The following is a 19,418-nucleotide window of genomic DNA, read 5'->3' on the forward strand; positions in this document are numbered from 1 at the left end:
ATGTTTTCTTTTGATTTTAAATAAATTTTTAGGTTACTCAAACCACAAACATAACCAATAACTAAAATTTTCAATTTAGATTGCTTACCTCACTTGAAATTCCTCTTTCTCAATTCTCTTCTCTTTTTTTTCCTTTCCTTTTCTTGCTCAAACTTCTTTTCAAGTGAAATCAACAAGGTTTAAGGTTGGTAAGTAAATTTTCTAGGTTGGGATTTAGGGTTCTTCAAGCTCAAAATGAGCTTTAATGGTGGTTTAAGTGAGGGAGAGGGTGAGGGAGAGAGTGAGGCGGCAAGAATGGAAGATGAAGACTTTTGGTTTATTATTTTTTTTTCTTTTCTTTTCTTTATGTCTTTATCTTATGGAAGACCATAAATTCCAATTAAATAAAATTTTAGTTAAAATACTTATGGCATCATGCATGATGTCAAGCATGATGTCATCTCCCTACACCTTTTTCTTTTTTTATTTATTTATTTTTCTATTAGTTCTTTAATTTAATTCCCGACTCCGAAATTTTCTTTTCTCCGATTTTATTTGACAGTTAGGTCAGGAGTCAGCTCTCGGGGTCAATTGACCAAATTGCCCCTCGCTGATTCATCCCGGTTTGCAAATAATCTAATATTTCTTTCGGCTCACTGACCTAATTAATTGACTGGTTTAACAGTTCTTTTCGTGATTTTCTCTTTTCCACTGTGTTTATAATGGTCCTAAGGACCGTAGCGTCACATTTTACGGTTCGAAATTTGAGTTTAAAAAGACTTCGCAGTCGTTCCCGAGAAGGTCACCCATCGTTGTGACTCTCGGCTCGTTTAACCTCTTATGTTCTGTTTTTCTTGTTTATACTTAACTAATTGAACATTACTAATTATTTATATTTATGGCTTCTCTAGTTGACTTAAGTATGGTTCTAATCCCCTTAATTGTTCGGACCGACTCCGGTCACTGGAACAGTGAAATATACCAGGCTATACAAATAGGGGTGTTACAATTCTCCCTCCCTTAAAATAAATTTCGTCTCGAAATTTTACAGTATCAATTTACGAGCAATTTGTGGGTGCTGTCTCCTCATGTCCTCCTCTCGTTCCCAAGTAGCTTCTTGGCCCGAATGATGGTTCCATAGCACTTTTACCAATGGTATCTGCTTGTTCCGTAGCTGCTTCACCTCATAAGCTAGAATCTTTATGGGTTCTTCCTTATGTGTGAGGTCTAGATTTACTTCAATTTCTTCTACTGGTAGTACATGAGATGGGTCTGATCGATACCTCCTTAACATGGACACATGGAAGACATTATGTATCTTCTTCAACTCTGGAGGTAATGCCAACCGATATGCCAAAGGACCTACTCTTTCCAGAACCTCATAAGGCCCAATGAAACGAGGACTCAGTTTCCCCTTTCTGCCAAATCTCATAATTCTCTTCCAAGGAGAAACTTTGAGGAAAACTTTCTCACCTACTGCATACTCAATATCCATTCTCTTTAGATCAATGTAGGACTTCTGACGGTCTGATGCAGTGCAGTCTTAAGTCGTTCTCTGATCACTCTTATTTTCTCTTCAGTCTGCTGAACAATTTCAGGTCCAATCATCTTTCTTTCACCCACGTCATCCCAACGCAACAGGGTTCTACATTTTCTGCCATACAAAGCTTCATATGGAGGCATCCCAATGCTTGATTGGTAGCTGTTATTATAAGCAAACTCAATCAAAGGAAAGTGTGTATCCCAACTGCCCTCAAACTCAATCACACAAGCCCGTAGCATATCCTCCAAGATCTGAATTACCCTCTCAGACTGGCCATCTGTCTGTGGTGGAATGCCGTACTAAAGTTCAATCTAGTTCCTAAGGCTTTTTGAAGACTACCCCAGAATCTAGAAGTGAACCTAGGATCTCTGTCTGATACAATAGATACTGGCACTCCATGAAGTCTCACAATCTCATTGATGTACAACCTGGCCAATCTGTCTAAACTGTAGTCCATTCGGACTGACAGAAAATGAGCAGACTTAGTCAGTCTGTCGATAATGACCCATACTGCATCATGACTCTTTTGTGTCTTTAGAAGTCCCATCACAAAATCCATAGTTATTCTCTCCCATTTCCATTTTGGCACTGGTAGTGGATGTAACAACCCAGTGGGTACTTGATGCTCTGCCTTTACTTGCTGACAAGTTAGGCATTTGGATACAAACTCTGCCACATCTCTCTTCATACCCATCCACCAGTAATGCTCCTTTAGCCCTCTATACATTTTGTACCACCAGGATGCATGGCAAAAGGAGACTCATGTGCTTCCTTCAAAATGATCTGCCTCAAATCAATATCATTAGGAACACACATTCTGCCCTGGTGTAGCAATAGACCATCATCTCTTATTGAGAATTCTGGTTTCTTGCCCTGCTGGACTTCTTCCAACAATCTCTGATACTTCTGATCATTCTGAGCAGCCATTCTAATCTGATCAATCAACATTGGCTGTACATGCCATGCAACTGTTGTCTGCCCACCATCATTAATCTCTAAGCTGGCATGCAATAATCTTAACTCATGCACCAAAGATAAAGGAGTAACTCGTAGACTTGCCATAGTCTTGCGACTTAAGGCGTCAGCCACAACATTAGCTTTCCCTGGGTGATAGTCTATTAGACAATCATAGTCTTTTATCAACTCTAACCATCTCCTCTGTCTCAAATTCAACTCTTTCTGGGTGCCCAAATACTTCAAACTCTTATGATCTATGTAGATGTAGCACTTCTCCCCATACAAATAATGTCTCCAGATCTTAAGAGTAAACACAATAGCTGTAAGCTCTAAGTCATGTGTCGGATAATTCCTCTCATGCGGTTTTAGCTGGCGTGATGCATAGGCAATGACATTTCGATCTTGCATCAATACGCAGCCTAACCCATTGTGAGAAGCATCACTATAATCTGTATATTCTTTACCCGGTGTAGGTAAAGTCAGGACTGGAGCCTCAGTCAAACATCTATTCAATTCATCAAAACTCTGTTGGCATTTGTTTGTCCACTGAAATTTCACATCTTTTCTAAGCAGCTTGGTCAATGGAGATGCCAACATGGAGAATCCCTTCACAAATCGACGGTAGTATCCGGCTAACCCTAGAAAACTGCGAATTTCCATAATATTTCTGGGTGGCTTCCAATTAAGGACAGCTTCTATCTTGCTAGGATCTACCTTAATACCCTCTGCTGATACCCTTCAGCCAAAATTCACATTTCGACAATTTGGCGTATAGCTGTTTCTCCCTCAAAGTTTGTAGTATAATCCGCAAATGTCTATCATGCTCTTCTACATTCCTCGAATAGACCAATATATCATCAATAAATACCATAACAAACTGGTCGAGGTATGGTATGAAGATAGTGTTCATCAGATCCATAAAAGTAGCCGGAGCATTAGTTAACCCGAATGGCGAACAAGAACTCATAATGGCCATAGCGGGTTCTGAAGGCAGTTTTAGAAATACTCTGCTCTTGTACTCTCAGCTGATAGTAACCTGATCTCAGGTCAATTTTGGAGAACACAGTTGCACCCCTCAACTGATCAAACAAGTCATCAATACGGGGCAATGGATATCTATTCTTTATTGTCACCTTATTCAACTGCCGATAGTCAATGCATAACCGGAGAGTGCCATCCTTCTTCTTAACAAACAACACTGGCGGTCCCTAAGGTGACACACTAGGGTGGATAAAGCCCTTGTCAAGCAATTCTTGCAATTACACTTTTAACTCCTTCAATTCTACAGGTGCCATTCTGTATGGTGTTATGGAGATTGGGTCCACAGCAGGCATAACATCAATTTCAAACTACACTTCTCTTTCTGGAGGTAATCCTGGCAATTCATCAGGAAATACATTCGAAAAGTCACATATAGTAGGAATGTCCTTCAGTGCTGGACTCCCCACTTGGGTGTCTATCACATGTGCAAAGTACGCCTCACACCCTTTCCTAATCATTTTTCTGGCCAGTGCAGCTGAAATGATGTTTGAAGGCAATAGCTGCCTCTCCCCATGAATTACTACATCACCATACTGAGGAAGACCAAAAGTGACTATCTTCAGTCTACAGTCAATCATCGCATGATGCCTGACTAACCAATCCATGCCCAAGATAATGTCATAATCTCTGAAGGGCATTTCAATTAAATCAGACAGAAAAGTGTGTCCTTGGATCACCAATGGACAATCCCTACATAATTTATTTACCCTGACCTCTTAGCCTAATGGACTAGTTACTAGCACATCATAATCCATTGGTACACACTGAATAGCAGTAGAACACATCACACTAGCACTAACATACGAATGTGTGGAGCCAGGATCAAATAACACATGTACATCTTGGTCAAGGATGGAGAAAATACCAGCTACTACGTCTGATGTTTCAGCTTCCTCCTTCTGACGCATGGTATACACTCTGACTGGTGCGCCACTGGATACTGGCTGGTTAACAGTGCTTTGACTTCCAGGAGTGTTACCAGGACCCTTACCTCTACCTCTAGCAGCTGACTGTGACCCTCTAGGTGCAGAGACTTGGGCTGATCCCTCAGATATAGCAGAAGGTCCAGACCGGCATGGACTAGTGTAATCCTTAGCGAAATGTCCGCTCCCTCCACAGTTAAAACATGCACCGGTAGCTTTGAAACAAACCCCACCATGAGTTCTACCACAAGTTTCACACTACCGTACTGATAGAGCTCCTCGGGGTGCTTGCTGGGTCTGCTGACCAGATCGAGGTGGTCTTTGGCCAGAGAATCTGCCTCTGCCAGATCTACGGGAGCTGGATCCCCCAAACTGTTTCCTCTTTCCAGAACCACTCTCAGATGTTTGTCCCGTAGTCTTTTTAGTCTTCTCTTTCTCTTGTGTACCCTTCTTTACTGCCCCTTCTGATTCTATACTTTCCAGTTCCAGGGCTTGTGAGATCAACTTAGCGAAATTCTGATGTCGGAAACCCACAACTTGCATCCTCAAATTCGGCCTTAATCCGGACTCAAACCTCTTACATCTGTCTCTGGGGGTGGAGACTGAGCCTTAAGAAGTCTCTCTCATATTCTGCTATGGTTCTATCCTCTTATTTCAAACTCAGGAATTCTTGTAACTTCATATCCACATATGCATCGGGAACCCATACGCCGAAACTCCTCAAAAGTCGACCGAGTTAACACAGGTGGCTCAACCAGGCTATGGGGGATGGTCTTCCACCATTCGTACGCATCCCCTTGCAACAAGGAAACAGAATACTTGAACTTTAGCTCTTCCGTACACTGCAGCTTTCTAAAAACCCGTTCCATTCTTTTCAACCACTGTTCTGCTTCCAGTGGATCCACAGTGCGTTTAAACTCGGTGGCCCCAAATTTCATCAATTTTTCATATTGCCGAGCTGAGGGCTGTGGTTTTGCTACAGGTACTTGCATCTGAGCTTGGGGTGGCACATTTCCTGCCATTTGCTGGAAAAACACAGCCATCTGCTGTACAAACTGAGCAGGGAACTGCGGTGCTAGAGTAGGAGCTAGAGTAGCTGACCCACCCACGTTCTGGAGTGCTGGGGCTTCCCCTTGAACCTCAGCCTCAACAGATTATTCTTCGGAATGATCTCCTCCTTCCATTCGTTTTCCCAAATTTTCTACTTCCTGAGATCAAACACAAGGAGGTTGACCTCTGTTAGTGCATATTCATGATGTAAATATGTCATACGTATCAATTAAAGACACTTGAGCAGTTGTACTTATCAAAGAAATATTCACATGCATAGTCAAAATTTATTGCAAAACCATGCTCTGATACCACTAAAACATGTCACACCTTACTCTTCTGTAAGGCCTAACATGATCCCGTAGAATACTTAATGAACTACCGAACTTCACCTACTGATAATTCATTAAGTACACTACAAGGGATTTTAAAACTATTTTCTAGCATTTTGGAAGTGGTGAGCATATTGGTAGGAATTAAAACCATTTATTCAAAGTTTAATTACTAGTATAAATTTTTGTCCATTTTAATTTTTCTGCAAATTTTATAAAAATTTTGACAGAGTTCCGTTTGTATTTGGAGAAAACAGTTCTTCAAATACCTGAGAAAAACACTTCCAATAATTTTTCACAACTCCCAACCTCCAAATAATCTCAAGTCAACACAATTTAAGTCATTTCAAAAATTTATCTACTTAAAATATTTCATAACTCCATCCACAGTGTATATAGTATGAAATTCACAAATACAAATCTTAATTTACAGAAGAAAATTCAAAAATAATATTAAAATTTATTTTACAACTGCTCAACTTTACATTGATACATACAACATTACTATATTTACATCAAAATTAACTACAAGGGTATAAAATAATACCCGTACAAAAAGACCAGTATAGTCCTCAATTCAATAGCAGATCACTCTGCTGCTTTCTCCTTGCTCTTATCTGCGACAGCAAAATAAGCTATCGCTGAGTATAAAAATACTCAGTGGTGCATAATAAAAATTTGAAATACAATACATAAATCATTCATTATCAAAACACAGTTTAAATATTTCTCAATCACATTTCACAAATTATCCAAGCTCATAATAACACAATTTAGTCAAATAATTTAAGAAACTGAGTGTTGCCAATTCATACACAACTTAAGCCATGACACAAAAATTTTGATCAATGCCGTGTTGTACACCATGACAAAGTAATCTACAACCTCACTAATCGAAATCAATGAGGGAGGTGGCTAGCTAGCTAATGAGTACTCATCCGATTTACAACCTCAACTGGTAAACCAGAGAGGGAGGAAAATGAACGATCTCAACCCCATAAATGGAGGAGGAATAATGTGATACTGTTATGCTAAGTGTGAACAAAAATGAACAATCTCAACCCCATAAATGGAGGAGGAATAATGTGATATTGTCTTAAGTTTATTCTCCTTTTTGAATCACCCTAATTGGAGTTTTGTAGCTCAAGTTATGGCCATTTGAATCATGGCTGCCGGATTGGACTCAACCCAGAATTCTGGGCAATTCTTGATTCTAGCAGTTTTGGGTCACCAATTTTGGGTGGCCAAACGACTTGGTTAATGGCATAATTTGGGTTTGTATTCTTCATGAAAGTTTTAGATCTATATCTCATCTAACCACTGGTAAAATTTCAAGTCATTTGGACCTGCCTAGCTCAAGTTATGGCCAAACGAACAAATACTGTTCATTTGGTCAGTTTGTACAAGGACAGACTAAGATTTTCCGAATTGAGTCAATTTGTTCACTAGGTTTTGGTCACTTTTTGGGCATGGTTCCTCAATGAAAATTGTGTCATTTAGTGTTTATTTTCATCCCCAATTGGTCCCATATCAATTGAACTTGTAAAATTTCATTTTTGGTCCCTCAAAGGAAGTTTGGTCATGCTGCCAGCAACATGACCACACTCCCTCCGAATTTAGCTTTAACTCCAACCATTCCAACACAACTCATTTGGTCACAAATGATCATTTTTCACTTCACAATAGATCAAACATATCATTTACCCATTTCTCCAAATTTTTGCCTCAAAACCCTAGGTCTCAAACCCTAACCACACTAATTCATTGCATTTAATCACATTTAAGCATTTCAATCTTACTACCACTTTCATTCAAGCTTACTAACAAATTTAATTCATTCAAAACGCATCATATTCTCATACATCCATGGCTGGTTGAAATTCCCTTTGGTCCTCTACAAATGTTTTCTTTTGATTTTAAATAAATTTCTAGGTTACTCAAACCACAAACATAACCAATAACTAAAATTTTCAATTTAGATTGCTTACCTCACTTGAAATTCCTCTTCCTCAATTCTCTTCTTTTTTTTTTTTCCTTTCCTTTTCTTGCTCAAACTTCTTTTCAAGTGAAATCAACAAGGTTTAAGGTTAGTAAGTAAATTTTCTAGGTTGGGATTTAGGGTTCTTCAAGCTCAAAATGAGCTTTAATGGTGGTTTAAGTGAGGGAGAGGGTGAGGGAGAGAGTGAGGCGGCAAGAATGGAAGATGAAGACTTTTGGTTTATTATATTTTTTTTATTTTCTTTTTTTTATGTCTTTATCTTATGGAAGACCATAAATTCCAATTAAATAAAATTTTAGTTAAAATACTTATGGCATCATGCATGATGTCATGCATGATGTCATCTCCCTACACCTTTTTCTTTTTTTATTTATTTATTTTTCTATTAGTTCTTTAATTTAATTCTTGACTCCGAAATTTTCTTTTCTCCGATTTTATTTGACAGTTAGGTCAGGAGTCAGCTCTCGGGGTCAATTGACCAAATTGCCCCTCGCCGATTCATCCCAGTTTGCAAATAATCTAATATTTCTTCCGGCTCCCTGACCTAATTATTTGACTGGCTTAATAGTTCTTTTCGTGATTTTCTCTTTTCCACTGTGTTTATAATGGTCCTAAGGACCGCAGCGTCACATTTTACGGTTCGAAATTTGAGTTTAAAAAGACTTCGCAGTCATTCCCGAGAAGGTCACCCATCGCTGTGACTCTCGGCTCGTTTAACCTCTTATGTTCTGTTTTTCTTGTTTATACTTAACTGAATGAACATTACTAATTTTTTGTGTTTATGGCTTCTCTAGTTGTCTTAAGTATGGTTCTAATCCCCTTAATTGTCCGGACAGACTCCGGTCACTGGAACAGTGAAATATACCAGGCTATACAAATAGGGGTGTTACAAGCTCAACCTTAGACAGAGGCGATGGATTGAGTTCCTGAAGGACTATGATTGTGTAATTGACTACCATCTTGGGAAGGCAAATGTAGTTGCTGATGTTTTGAGTAGAAAATCCATCACAGCTTTGAGATCATTGAATGCCCGTCTATCCTTGGCTCGAGATGGAGCTATTTTGGCTGAGTTGCAAGTGAGGCCAAACCTGCTACAGCAGATTTTAAATGGGCAGAAGGTAGATGATAAGCTAAAGGCTATTATGAGCAAAATCCTAGAAGGGAAAGAAACTGACTATGAAGTGAAAACAGATGGGTGTCTGTACTTCAAAGGAAGATTATGTGTACCAGATAATGGGGAATTGAAAGCCACTATCCTGAAAGAGGCACATATCAGTGTTTATGCTATGCACCCAGGAAGAACAAAAATGTATCATGATCTGAAGCTTTAGTATTGGTGGCCTGGTGAAGGAACGGAAGCGTGAAAAACACAAGTTTATACCATTGAATTCAAAAATTTTCACCTAGGGTCACATGCACCATACAAGATTTATTTTTATCTATTTGATTTCAATGATAAACAACATATTAAAACTCTTTTAATATGTTTTTGGATCTGTATTTGCCATTTAAGATTTTAAAATTAATCAGATTAATTTTAGAACCCTAGATTAAATCAAGAACGATTACACTAACCTCTTGATGTGCTGCAGCGTGTCTGCGCCTTTGAGATCGTCTTGAGGACACGGATGTTGTCCCTCTAGCTTGTCCACACCAAGAACACCTATGGCAGCCCTTGAACAGCTTCCAAAGCCTTTTCTATTAATTAGAAATTCAAGTTCTGCCTTTTAAGAGATTAGAGATGTAAACAGGACACGAGAAACAATTTCTAGTGTTCTTAATTCAAGAGATTGATGGCTAATCTCTTTGAATTGATGAGAGATGAAGAGAAATAGCTGGAGAGGCTCAAAGTGGCGTGACAATTGAGAGGAGAGGCTGCTGGTTATGTTTTCTTTTCATAACCACACTTAAATAGCTAGGTTAACACATTAAACCCTAGCCACATGTCACCTTTTGATTAGCTCTAGGTTTAAGTGACCCAATCACATTGTGCCAAGTGTCAAACCTATATTTAATCTTGATTTTAATCATCTTACATGATTAAAAAAAAAAACATTTGGCAAGCTTATGTGTTATGCCATGTGTCACCATCTCATGGTGCCACTTGTAAAAATGAAAAATGACAAAAATGCACCTGTGTCTTAATTTTGAGTTCTTAACCCAAAATAATTATTTTCTTCTTCTAATTAATTTATATCAAATATAAATTAATTAATTAATCTCTATTAATTAATTTCTCATCAATTAAATTCATATTTAAACACTTTAAATATAAATTTAATTTATACTACACATCCAATAATCTAGATTTGGTTTCAAGTCATGCTAGGGACTTTGCAATTTAATTGCAAACCAAATCTATTTAATTAATCAATTAAACTCTTTAATTAATTAATTAAATCATATTTAAATAGGTGATAACTTGTGTATGTGTGTGACTTACTAGGCTCATCACTAATTGGCAATGAGACATGATATCAACTCTTAATATCATCAGAACTCTTTCTTACCATAAATGATTTCTCTAAATCATTTTATGAACCTCAAAGACCATGGTTAACACCTAGCATAGCATGCCATGGCCACCCAATTAGTAATAAGGTTTACCTTAAATGAACCTATAATCATATGTTACCATGCACTAGAATCTCTCAGTTACAAACTACCAACTCAATCTGGAGTCATGGTTTAAGTCAAACTCAATAAGATATGAATAGTATATTCTCTATTAATTCCAGTTCTTGATTAAAAGATTTTCTCATCGTAAACTCTTTTCGAATAAATCTATCTGTCTGGCCAGTAACTTGTAACATCTAGAACAATTATATGAACATAGGATTTTATCTCTATGTACTTAGAGGAACAGATTCCTTCTTGATCAACACATAACTACATATATACCTTGCAGTAGACAAAACATGACAATATACCGATACATAGTACAAGTTTGAAAGATTTATCAAACTCAAACTACCTATATACAAGATAAGCTGTGCTATCTCGGTCTAAAGATTATATGCACTGATATGATTTATGACAAAACATTGACAAGAGTAAACTCGATGTGCTTGTCATAAGTGTCACCGGTTGACCTACTTATCATTTATAAGTGCCTATCATGTTTGTTATATGGCATGAGACTCACCATTCCATCTTATTTATATCTCATATAAATAACTTGGGAACAAACATGAATACAATCTTTCTGGATAAGTCATGTCCTTATTATGAAGTATCCTCGATTGTGAACCTATTTATGATACTTTGTGCTAGAAATATTGTCACTCATATTCTTAACAACTTAAGAATAATATTTCTAACAAAATATCAATGGACCTTTTCTATTACACATAAATATATTATGTAAACGGAAAAGTGGAAATGCCTTTTATTATTAAAAATATGTACAAGATACATACTAAATGATATGCTTTAGGGCATACTACTAACAATCTCCCACTAGCACTAGAGCCATTCATTATAATATCTTAGACCCATCTTCTCAAGATGTCAGTCTAACTGAGCTTATGACAAAGGCTTAGTGAATGGATCAGCTGAATTTTTCAGCTGATGTTATTTTTCTGCATGACTATATCGCCTTGCCCAACTATATCTCTGATAATGTGATAATGCCTTTCTATGTGTTTGGATTTTGGTGAGACCTTAGTTCCTTAGTCTGTATGACTGCTCCATTATTGTCACGCGATTAGTGGGCTGGCGACTTAATGGAAGGAGCATCGTAAGTTCTATCACGAACTTCTTTATCCAAGCGACTTCCTTTGCGACATCGATGCGACAATATACTCGACCTCGATGAGTGGAATCTGCGATGCGTGCTCTGTTTGGAACTCTTCCAACTAACTGCACCTCCATTACAAATGAACACATATCTAAAGGTAGACTTTCTATCATCGATATCTGATTGGAAATCAGAATCAGTATAACCATCCAATTGCAAGTCTCCACCTCCATAAATCAAGAATAAATCCTTAGTTCTTCTCAAGTACTTAAGGATATTCTTGACGACTATCGATGTTCCAAACACGGATTGGATTGATACCGCTAGTCAAACTAACAACATATGCGATATCCGGCCTAGTACACAACATTGCATACATTAAACTTCCAATAGCCGAAGCATATGGAATCCTGGCCATCTTATCTCTTTCTTCAGGTGTCTTTGGAGACATCTCTTTAGAAAGGTGGATACCATGTCTCACTGGTAACAATCCTCTCTTGGAATCAAGCATGTTAAACCTCTTTAACACATTTTCCAAGTATAGACTTTGGGATAAACCAATTATTCTTTTCGCTCTATCTCTAAAGATGCGAATCCCAAGAATATAGGTTGCCTCCCCTAAGTCTTTCATGGAGAATGTATTTGACAACCATACCTTTATAGTCGTCAACATACCTGTATCATTACCTATCAACAGTATGTCATCCACATATAAGACAAGGAAAGTGATAGCACTGTCACTAACCTTCTTATATACACACGGCTCATCCTCATTTTTGATAAAACCAAAGGATTTAATGGCTTCATCAAAACGGATGTTCCAACTCCTCGAAGCTTGTTTCAACCCATAAATGGATCGCTTTAGCTTGCATACCTTGGAACCATCTTGGGATTCAAATCCCTTAGGTTGTTCCATGAAAATGTTTTCTTCAAAGTATCCATTGAGAAAAGCTGTTTTGACATCCATCTGCCAAATCTCATAATCATAGTATGCAGCTATTGCTAATAAAATCCTAATTGATTTAAGCATGGCAACAGGCGAGAAAGTCTCCTCATAGTCGATTCCTTGCCTTTGGCGAAACTCTTTCGCTACTAGCCTTGCCTTATAGGTCTCTACCTTTCCATCAGAACCAATTTTCTTCTTGAAAACCCATTTGTTCCCTATAGGTACAATACCTTCAGGTGGGTCAACAAGATCCCAAACTTGATTCTTATACATGGAATCAATCTCGGATTTCATAGCATCAATCCATTTTGAAGATTCTATATCTGATATAGCTTCTTCATAGGTAAGTGGATCATCTCCATGATCTACTTCTTCATGAGTAGACAACACTTGTTCTTCTTCATGAAGAATACTATATCTCTATGGTGGGTGAGATACCCTGTTTGTTATTCGAGGAACAGGTGTAGATGTTTCATCAACGTGTATTTGTTTACTAGATTGATCTATTTCCATCGATGCATTGGTTGGTCGAATTCTCCAATTCTAACTCTATTTGCCTTCCTTTGCCTCCTTCTTGAACAAACTGTTGTTCAAGAAATGTGGCATCTCTACTTATCACAACCTTTTGTGAAGTAGGCAAATAAAAATAATATCCAAAACTATCTTTTGGATATCCAACAAATCGACCTCTTTCTGATCTAGTCTCCAATTTATCAGTGTTGACTTTTGATATAAGTGGACAACCCCAAATCTTAACATGCTTAAGACTTGGTTTTCTTCCATGCCATATCTCATAAGGTGTGGAAGAAACTGATTTTGATGGAATCCTATTCAGAATATATAAAGCTGATTCTAATGCAAATCCCCAAAAGGAGATTGGCATATCAGTATAGCTCATCATACTACGTACCATATCCAATAGGGTACGATTTCTCCTTTCAGATACACCATTCAGCTGTGGCGTTCCTGGAGGATTCAGCTGAGAAACAATGCCATGCTATCTCAAGTATTCATCAAATTTAGTACTCAAATATTCACCTCCACGATCTGATCGAAGAGCTTTAATACTCTTTCCTGTTTGATTTTCTACTTTAGATTTAAATTCTTTGAACTTTTCAAAGGATTCATGTTTGTATTTCATCAAATACAAATACCCAAACCTTGATTTATCATCAGTAAAGGTAATAAAATAATGAAAGCCCCCTCTAGCCATTTCTTTAAATGGACCACATACATCACTATGTATTAGCTCCAAAATATTTTCAGCTCTTAGCCCTTGTCCAACAAAGGGTGATCTAGTCATTTTGCCCTGAAGACAAGATTCACAAGTTGAAGTAGGCTCAGAGCCCAATAAGGATAGAATCCCATTTTCTCCAATTTTGTAATCCTATCTTCTGCAACATGACATAACCTTAAGTGCCAAATATATTTTGAACTTGAGTTGGTTTTCACCACGGCATTGCTTTCAATTAGATTGCTATACTCAGGCCAGTGGAAACACTTTCTTACTGGCAATGGAAACTCTTTCCTATTGGCAATGGAAACACTTTCCTTTGCCTTTATCAGCTTTAGTCTTCCTTTTCTGTTTAGCTATTTTCTTGGAAGGACCAGGAATCTAAGGTTTCTTTTTCTTATTGCCCTTCTTCTTGTTGGACTTTCCAGCAGAAGAAGATGCAACCAAAGCTACCTCTTTTCCTTTATTGCCTGGCATATTCTTTTGGGCAATAACCAGCATGTTGAGTAATTCAGCTAAGGTGCATTCCTGTTTAGTCATATGGAAATTTGTCACAAAATTCCCAAAAGACTCAGGAAGGGACTGAAGGATCAAATCCGTTTGTAGTTGGAAATCCATGTTGAAGTCAAGATGTTCCAACTGCTCAATCAGCCGAATCATCTTGTGGACATGATCCCCAACATTCTATCCCTCAGACATCCTCATACGGAATAGCTGTCTAGATATCTCATACCTAGCATTCTGCTTTGTGCTCACCATACAACTCTTGTAGGTGAAGGAGGATCTCACTACTTTCTGCATGTTCTCATGTTGCTTCTGTAACTCATTACTCATAGAAGCAAGCATGTAACACTTAGCTCTCATATCATGCTCCTTCCACTTGTCCAAAGTTTCATGTTCCTCTTGTGTGGCCTCTGGAGGTAAGGGACCAGGAACATTTGAATCTAGAACATATCCTATATGTTCAAGGTTCAAGACAAGTTTCAAATTTCTTAGCCAATCAGACAGATTAGGTCCTGTCAACCTGTTGTGATCAAATATGCTTGCAAGGATATTGGATGGTGGTGGTTGTTTTGTGCTCATTTTTATCAGAAAATTAACTGCAGAAAATAACCAGATTAATTAGTAAATGTATCATGTAATTAACCAAAATGATTATGGTCTTTTAATCAAATTGGTCCTCCCACTAACTTAGCGAATCCTACACTTCCAAAGTAGAAAACGGAAATCCTAGTTGGATGGATTTCTAGTGGGTGATTGAATTCTTATAATTCTATTGATCATCCTCAGGTACATCCATTATTGGAATTACAATAAACTATAAGTGAGCAACTCCTTGCCCATCACATCTCATGTGAGGTTCAATCCTTTTACTAGCCCCTAATGCTCAAAATCTCAGGTACATCCAATATTGACTTATCTTGCATTAGTTAAGTTGATCCCATTGAGCCAGTAATTATGCAAATAATTTTAATGTCCTCAGGTACATCCAATATTGGCCACCAAACCATTTACATATTTACAACATCTCATACTTAACAATTATTCTTAAGAAAATCTCTTAAATTAATTGCATCTCATGCAACTATTTAAAATTTCTTAAAATAATTGCCCCAATGGAGGGCTTATGTTATAATTACTTTAATTATAGCATTTCCAACTTAATCATTTGTTTGGAAGATTTTATAGCCATCCTAATTACTATTAAGGTCTCACTTTGCACATTATCCATTTAGCATGCATATATCATATAATTGCATACATTCCCATACATCTCATGCATTCATGGATAAGTAGTAAATATGGTATGATCATGGACTTTCTAAGGGATTCAATTGAGCCACCAAGAATTGAATCGGGCATTCCTAGGTGCATTTCATTCATTCATTTTACAAGAGTTGCTGAAGGAGTACATAATCAACACTTGATATTGAATTCCTCCCACTGGTCCCACCAATGCTCTTGACCTCCTTGAACTTCTTGCAATCCAATATTACATAGTAATCCTTGGCATACAAGGCGAATTTACAAGAACTTAAATAAATAAAATTACAACCCAAAAAATATTACAAACTTAATAATACATGCCCAAAATAAATTAAAATAAATTAATTAATTTACAATCCCAAAGAAACATAAAAGAAATAAATCCAATCACATTGGTCTTTTATAGTCCATGATCATCCATCATGCATATCACTATTTAACAATTAAATAAAACATACATACTTAAATTAAATTGAATATCTCATATTCAACTTAAAAATCAGATTTGAATATGATTCAAATAAATTTAAAAATTCAGATTTGAATCTCATTCAAACAAATTTTAAATTGATTTGAATCACATTCAAACGACTTCAAAAATTCAGATTTGAATCACATTCAAACATTTTTAAAAAATCAGATTTGAATCACATTCAAATATTTTTAAAAAATCAGATCTGAATTTTATTGAATCAATTTTAGAAAATCAGATTTAAATATGATTCAAACAACTTTAAAAATTCAGATTTGAATCACATTCAAACAACTTTTAAAATTCAGATTTGAATCACATTCAAACAATTTTTAAAATTCTGATTTGAATCATAATTTAATTGTGTGATTAAAACAACTAATTAAACACTTTAATTAGTCAAAGAATAGGCCTTAGATCATACAACAATTGCAGAATTAAAAGCCAAACCTTGAACCACCCAAGGAACCATTGTTGCCGCCACCAATGGTGGCTTCACCATGTGTGACGCCACATCTCATGATCCAACCAGCAATGAATCTCTTGATCTCATGATCAAACACACAATTAAATTATATAATCAACAATCTAAATGGCAAATATAGTGGCTCGATACCAATTGAAGGCAGGCGTGAAAAACACAAGTTTATACCATTGAATTCAAAAATTTTCACCTAGGGTCACATGCACCATGCAAGATTTATTTTTATCTATTTGATTTCAATGATAAACAACATATTAAAACTCTTTTAATATGTTTTTGGATCTGTATTTGCCATTTAAGATTTTAAAATTAATCAGATTAATTTTAGAACCTAGATTAAATCAAGAACGATTACACTAACCTCTTGATGTCTTTGCAGCGTGTGTCTGCCTTTGAGATTCGTCTTGAGGACACGGATGTTGTCCCTCTAGCTTGTCCACACCAAGAACACCTATGGCAGCCCTTGAACAGCTTCCAAAGCCATTTCAATTAATAAGAAATTCAAGTTCTGCCTTTTAAGAAATTAGAGATGTAAACAGGACACTAGAAACAATTTCTAGTGTTCTTAATTCAAGAGATTGATGGCTAATCTCTTTGAATTGATGAGAGATGAAGAGAAATAGCTGGAGAGGCTCAAAGTGGCGTGACAATTGAGAGGAGAGGCTGCTGGTTATGTTTTCTTTTCATAACCACACTTAAATAGCTAGGTTAACACATTAAACCCTAGCCACATGTCACCTTTTGATTAGCTCTAGGTTTAAGTGACCCAATCACATTGTGCCAAGTGTCAAACCTATATTTAATCTTGATTTTAATCATCTTACATGATTAAAAAAAAACATTTGGCAAGCTTATGTGTTATGCCATGTGTCACCATCTCATGGTGCCACGTGTCCTGTAATGAAATGACCAAAATGCCCTGTGTCTTAATTTTGAGTTCTTAACCCAAAATAATTATTTTCTTCTTCTAATTAATTTATATCAAATATAAATTAATTAATTAATCTCTATTAATTAATTTCTCATCAATTAAATTCATATTTAAACACTTTAAATATAAATTTAATTTATACTACACATCCAATAATCTAGATTTGGTTTCAAGTCATGCTAGGGACTTTGCAATTTAATTGCAAACCAAATCTATTTAATTAATCAATTAAACTCTTTAATTAATTAATTAAATCATATTTAAATAGGTGATAACTTGTGTATGTGTGTGACTTACTAGGCTCATCACTAATTGGCAATGAGACATGATATCAACTCTTAATATCATCAGAACTCTTTCTTACCATAAATGATTTCTCTAAATCATTTTATGAACCTCAAAGACCATGGTTAACACCTAGCATAGCATGCCATGGCCACCCAATTAGTAATAAGGTTTACCTTAAATGAACCTATAATCATATGTTACCATGCACTAGAATCTCTCTGTTACAAAATCCCAACTCAAGCTGGAGTCATGGTTTATGTCAAACTCCATTTGCTATGAATATTATGTTCTCTTTTAATTCCAGTTCTTGATTAAAAGATTTTTATCATCAGAAACTCTTTTCTGAATAAATCTATCTGTCCTTGCAAAGAAATTGAAACATAAAGAAAAATTAAATGAACATAGGATTTTATCTCTATTTACTTAGAGGAAGATTCCTTCTTGATCAACACCTACCTCCATATATAACTAGCAGGAGCCAACACATGCCCATATACCCATACATAGTACAAGTATGAAAGCATTATCAAACTCAAACTACCTATATACAAGATAACTGTGCTATCTCAGGTCTAAAGATTATATGCACTGATATGATTTATGACAAAACATTGACAAGAGTAAACTCCATGTGCTTGTCATAAGTGTCACTGGTTCGGCCTACTTATCATTTATAAGTGCCTATCATGTTTGTTATATGGCATGAGACTCACCATTCCATCTTATTTATATCTCATATAAATAACTTGGGAACAAACATGAATACAATCTTTCTGGATAAGTCATGTCCTTATTATGAAGTATCCTCGATTGTGAACCTATTTATGATACTTTGTGCTAGAAATATTGTCACTCATATTCTTAACAACTTAAGAATAATATTTCTAACAAAATATCAATGGACCTTTTCTATTACACATAAATATATTATGTAAACGGAAAAGTGGAAATGCCTTTTATTATTAAAAATATGTACAAGATACATACTAAATGATATGCTTTAGGGCATACTACTAACACCTGGTATGAAGAAGGACATAGCTGACTTTGTGACAGCAAGTCAAGGCAGAACATCAAGTTCCATCGGGATTGCTACAGCCTATACATATACCTGAATGGAAATGGGATCGCGTCACTATGGATTTTGTAAGTGGTCTACCTCTCACCCAGAAAAAGCATGATGCAGTATGGGTGATAGTAGATAGATTGACGAAGTCAGCACACTTTCTGCCAGTTAAGACTGACTACTCACTGGAGAAGTTAGTAGAATTGTATATCAGTGAGATAGTTAGACTGCATGGAATTCCACTTTCCATCATATCTGATCGAGACCCAAGGTTTACATCGAGATTTTGGAAGAAGTTGTATGAATCCTTGGGCACACAACTCCACTTCAGTACAGCTTTCCATCCTCAAACGGATGGGCAATCAGAAAGAGTAATCCAGGTAAACAATTGAAACCAATTGAACTAATACAAATATTGAACTGAAATGATAATAATAACATGAAATATATGCCAGGTCCTTGAAGATATGATGAGGGGTTGTGTCATTGAATTTGAGGGAAGTTGGGATAGATACCTCCCATTGGCAGAATTTGCATACAACAATAGCTATCAAGCTAGCATCCAAATGGCCTCGTATGAAGCACTGTATGGGAGAAAATATAGAACTCCAGTGTGCTGGACTGAATTGGGCGAAGATAAACTAGTAGGGCCAGACCTGGTGAAACA

This window comes from Hevea brasiliensis, chromosome 15 (genome assembly GCF_030052815.1).
Source record: "Hevea brasiliensis isolate MT/VB/25A 57/8 chromosome 15, ASM3005281v1, whole genome shotgun sequence".
Lineage (NCBI taxonomy): Eukaryota > Viridiplantae > Streptophyta > Magnoliopsida > Malpighiales > Euphorbiaceae > Hevea > Hevea brasiliensis.